Here is a 5,784-nt window from a genome sequence, read left to right as displayed (position 1 = left end):
ATAAATGTAAATCTTTCTCAAAGGTTTTTATTAACCTTCAATAAAATGTGCATATTTTTCAAAGGACTTATCAAATCCTTCGATAAATGTATGTCTTTCTCAAATGTTTTTATTACCCTTCGATAAAAACTAAATATTTCTCAAAGGTTTTTTCAAACCTCCAATAAATATATATCTTTTTCAAAGGTTTTTATTAACCTCCGATAAAAAGCGTATATTTCTCAAGGGTTTTTCCAATACCTTCAATAAATGTATATCTTTCTCAAAGGTTTTTATTAACCTTCAATAAAATGTGCATATTTTTCAAAAGACTTATCAAAGCTTCCGATAAATGTATGTCTTTCTCAAAGGTTTTTATTACCCTTCGATAAAAATTACATATTTTTCAAAGATTTTTTTTCCAAAACCTCCAATAAATATATATCTTTTTCAAAGGTTTTTATTAACTTTAATAAAAAGTACATATTTCTCAAAGGTTTTTCCAATACTTTCAACAAATGTATATCTTTCTCAAACGTTTTTTATAGCCTCCGCTATAAGATTGTCGAAATAGCTCAATTTTCTTGTAGTGATGAAACAATGCAACTCTATAGGAAAGGTCACTACCATTCATTCCAACAATTTTTGCAAAAATCTTACAGCATTGTTCTTAATTTTCGTAACTGTCCACTAAATTACTTTCATATTTTCAAAGTGATTGTTAACCTAAACGTTGAAATTTTTAAATCTTAGGTGTGTCAATGAACTTAAAATCGTAGTAGTAAAATGGTTTGTTTGTAAAGAAAAAGAATATTTAGAAATCGAAAGGAATGAAATAGAAATAGAATTCATTTCATACTTTGTGTGAATTTTAAATTCTATAAATCGAGGCTGCATTATTTAGCAGACATGAATGTATTTTTTTGGTTTTTTTAATAAAAGAATAAATTAAATTGCAATTTGGGGAGATATAGTTATTCCAGGCAGACGTAGCTTTTATATACACAATACAAGATTGTTTTTCATACTTTTTTTTTCAGATGTTTTTTTTTTTTTTTCATTCTAATTCATAAAATAAAAAAATAGAATTCACTTAGTTTGAAATGATATGCGTTGGATGAAGTTAAGGTATGATATTATTTGGCAGACATGAAAATTGATAAGAAAGAAATGAAGTATTATATTATACAAATTAAATTACAACTTGGGCAGCTATTATGAATTTATAGTTTATATATATGTCAATTAAATTCCATGGTCAACTTAGAAAAATGACAAATTAAGCATTTTAAAATTTATTTGGTTTATATTGTAAATAAACTAAACTGGCAGCCCATAGAAATTGGCTTAGCCAAACTCATGAATTTTTCCTATTTTTCTAACAAGTATAATTAGGGAGGCAACACGTGATTTTCAACATAACTCACAATATTGATTTATTAGCAATAAAGAAACATCTTGAAATTAATTAAATGGCATTCATCCAAGCAAAACCCTCTTCACATTGCTTTGCTATTGTCCTCGAGTAAAGATTTACATAATAGTACCTTTTGTGTCTGTTTTAATGTTTTTCTCTTACGTCTTGTATTTGATAATTGACAATTTTTGTTAAACAGGTTATGCCGCTACAATTGTGATTAAAAAATAATTGTAGACATACGATATGGCCCGCAACATTAACTAGTGGTAGTGGACCAAGCCACATTATCTGCCACTGGATTTGGATTAGCTTCTGGAGCGAATGAGATTATAAATTTCCTACACCATGGACAGGTAGAATTTGGGCTCGAACAGGTTGCACATATGACTCTTCAAGGGTTTCCTTGTGAAACTGGAGATTGTGCCACTGGCTCTGTATTTGCAATGCGCTGGAGGAATTCCACCAGCTACGTTAGCTGAATTCACATTAGCTCAAAATGGAGGCACAGATTTCTACGATATCAGCCTTGTGACGGCTTCAACCTTACCTGCTTCCATAACTCCAAATGGTGGAACAGGGCAATGTGTATCACCCAAATGTTCTTAGATTGAATTGGTGTGCCATCAGATTTGATTGTCCAAGGGAAAAATGGGGTTATTGGCTGTAAGAGTTCCTGTCTCGCATATAACCGACCAGAGGATTGTTGCACAGCTGAATTTAACGAGCCAAAAATATGTCAACCTGGCATCTCTGCTAAGATCTTCGAGGAAGAATGCCCCCAGGCTTACAGTTATGCTTATGACGACGAAAATAGCACTTTCACATGCAGCAGTACAACCAGCTATGATGTTACCTTCTGCCCATGACTACATACCCACACACCATAACAACCATATATATTTCCAAAATCATTTTTATCCCCATTTTTCGATAAAATAATCAGCGAATTCATGAAGATTGTTCAAGCTTAGCTAATGAATAAAATGCATCTTATTGATGATGTTACATGAAATTAATTATGTATACTTTTCCTCCTATACATTCTATGTCTCACTCCTTGCTTCTTTACATAACATCTCCTCTTCTTCCAAACCCACAACATGCATGCACTCATTTAATCGACTATGTTTCTAACGATCATCCTTTTCTTAATAAAATATAATAATCTTATTGGTCCTTAAGTTTAATGTTACACTTTAAAGGTCCCGTTATGTAACCATTTTGTTTTTTTTATTATTTTCTGTTTTTAAAAATTAAGTCTATTTTAAGAAATTTAGAGATGGAAGTAGTGTGTATAGGCTTAATTTTCAAAGAAAAAAAATCAAAAACTAAGTTCTCATTGGTAAACATTTCATTTTTCGTTTTTGGTTTTTGAAAATAAAGCCTATTTTTTCCCATTTCTTAGAACGATATACATCTTTCTTAAGTGTAATAGTTGAGTTCTAAGACAAATTTCAAAAATAAAAACAAGATTTTTAGGCCCTGTTTCGTAATTAACCATTTTATTTTTAATTTTTTTCTGAAAATTAAGTCTATAGACACTACTTCAAGCTTAAATTTCTTTTCTTTTTTTTTTTGATATTTACTTCTAACCAATAATTTAAAAAACTAAGCAAAAATTTGAGAAGTAAAAAAAGTAACTTTTAAAAATTTGTTTTTCTTTTTTTCAATTTGACTAAGAATTCAACCATTGTACTTAAGAAAGATGCAAATTATTATATAAAATTGAATGAAAAGAGGCTTAATTTTTAAGAACTAAACACCAAATATGAAATAATTGCCAAACGGGATCTTAAAGCTATTTATTTTTTTTTCATTTTCAAAATTTAGCTTGATTTTTGAAACTAGTGGTAAAAAGTGGATAATAAAGGAAGAAATTTGGAGCTGGAATAGTGTCTGTAGGTTTAATTAAAAAAAAAACTAAATTATTACCAAATGAGGCCTAAATGGTTACCAATTTACTCTTTTACTATTTTTCCTTTGAGATTTCAATTTTGTTTTAATTTTGTTGCTAGGTTTCAAGATCTAAGACTTTTGAAATCAATTTTTACTCATTGCACACTTTCTATTTTCTATATTAATTTTTATTAATTAATTTAGAAGAATTAAAATAAGTATAATTAATTATGTTTCACTATTTTCCACTACTATTAGAATTAGCTTTAAAATTTTACTTCATAATTATTTTGGATTAATTAATAGATATTAACGTCAATGACTGAAATGTGAGTATTTGTGCAAAATAAGAGTAAAATTGTAAATCATCAAACTTAGGAACTAAATTGCAACAAAACTCAAATTACAAGGGTTAAATTGTAATATTTTGAAATTTAGATACATAATTGAAATAAAACTCAAAACTTAAAAGCTAAAAATTTAACCTTTTAAAATTAGAAAAGAATTATAAATTAGACCTAAAACTTGAAGACCAAAATGATATTTTTTCGCAGTTTATTTCAATTTTAACGTTTGTGTAATAGTTCAAGTTAGCTTTGTTATTTAAATAGTATTTGGTATGTTAAAAGTAGATTTCCTGTGGATAGACATTATTTAATTGTTTATGTATTGATTTTTTAGCATATTAAATTTCTATTTGAAAAGTCTTATATGAATGCAATTGGATCTTAAATATTTTCCACCTTGTTTTGTTTTATCTTCTTAACCATTATTTCTGTTTTAATTTTTTCACTATCAATATTTTAAATTTTCAAAAAAAAAAAAAAAACAATAAATAAAATAAAAACTATATCTAATGCATGATAGTTTTTTCAAGAACCCAATAGATTTCAATAGACTTATCATATTTCTAAAAATTTATGCATTTTATTCCTTTTTTTAGTAGATGAAATCACATGACAACACATACAAATACACAAAAGAAAAGTTCATAAAAAACAACATAAAAAATTAGTACACCGAAACTGTTAGAGATTTGAAATTGGCTATATTTATTTAAAAAGTTGTCTTGTTGGGTATCTCAAAAATTGTCTCAAGATGTCACTCAAAATGTTGATCCTACAGATAATTCTTTCTTTATTTGGAATATCCTATTGTTTTATTTCTTTTGGATATTTTCCTTATTTATACTCTACAAATTTTAGATGGTGTATTTTCCTTTTTCATTATACCTATTTAAGAGCATGTTGTTGTCTTTCCAGGGTTATCACTTTTGAGTATTTTTATTGAAGCCATTCACTTAATAAGCTGGTGGCTGAATATTGTGGTTGTATGCCAATCTCTGTGATTGTAATTCATAATTCTTGAAGATCTTGAGGTTGTATTCTAGATCGATGTTGAAGCATGCTTCATGAGAATGTTGGCTTATTCTTATGGGGAGCCTAAGACATCATTACTTGAGAAGAGCTTCTCAAACTTAAGTGGAGCCTAAGTTTATCAAGTGAAGTGGTCTTCAGTAGAAGGAGTAAATACTACAATTGAGAAGGAGTCTCATACTTAGTAGGAGCCTAAGTAATTGCTCACTTATATACACATACTTACGGGGAGCCTGAGTTTACTTGAGAGTAGGTCTCACATTTAAGGGGAGCCTAAGTGATCATTCATCAAGTTGAGTTATTCATGCATCACTATATTTACCGTCTATTTACAGATGCAAGTGGTTCTGGGCCTAAGTGAAGTTATTCATGCATCATTTTATATTAGTAAAAGTATATTTCCTAGGCACACTCCTTGTAAATGTAGGTGGTATAACACTGAATTGGGTTACCAACCCTTGTGTTATATCTTTTAGAGTCTATCTATTTGATTTTCTACTTATTCTTGCAAAATTTGATGCATTGTGTGAGACTTCATTATATTTTGTGGTACATAACCTTTTCTTCAATTGATATCAAATCGAGTCACCTTTAGATGCATCGATCATGGAAGGAACAAAAGAAGGTGATTCTACTACTCGACCTCCTATTTTAGATTGCGCCAACTACTCTTATTACAACGCTCGAATGACAGCCTTCCTGAAGTCCATTAACTACAAGACAGTAAGGAGATTCTAAAACCTAAAATTGAGTGGACGACTGAGGCAGATGATGAAGCTTCTCTTGGAAAATCTCATGCTCTTAGCACCATCTTTAATACTGTTGACAAAGACATATTTCAATTAATTAATACTTGTGTTTTTACCAAATAAACATGAGACCTTTTGTCTATGACTAATGAAGGAACTTCGAAAGTCAAGATGTCAAGGCTTCAACTTCTAACTTCCATGTTTGAAAACTTAAGAATGCTTAAAGTAAAATTTGTTGCTGATTTCAATGTTCGTTTGCTGGATATTGCAAATAAATCTTATACTATGGGAGAAAATATCCCTGAAGAGAAACTGGTTAGAAAAGTGCTTCGATCCTTGTCCAAAAAGTTTGACATGAAAGTTA

At 29.2% G+C, this 5,784-nt stretch overlaps 1 pseudogene; it reads left to right on the top strand.

Moving 5' to 3' along the window:
• The first annotated feature begins 1,622 nt into the window (after positions 1 to 1,622).
• Positions 1,623 to 2,270, top strand: LOC120077459 (annotated as a pseudogene).
• The last annotated feature ends 3,514 nt before the right edge of the window (positions 2,271 to 5,784 follow it).

This window comes from Benincasa hispida, chromosome 5, assembly GCF_009727055.1.
Source record: "Benincasa hispida cultivar B227 chromosome 5, ASM972705v1, whole genome shotgun sequence".
Classification (NCBI taxonomy): Eukaryota; Viridiplantae; Streptophyta; class Magnoliopsida; order Cucurbitales; family Cucurbitaceae; genus Benincasa; species Benincasa hispida.
The sequence above is the reverse complement of the archived record's forward strand: the minus strand, read 5'-3'. Positions and strand labels throughout refer to the sequence as shown.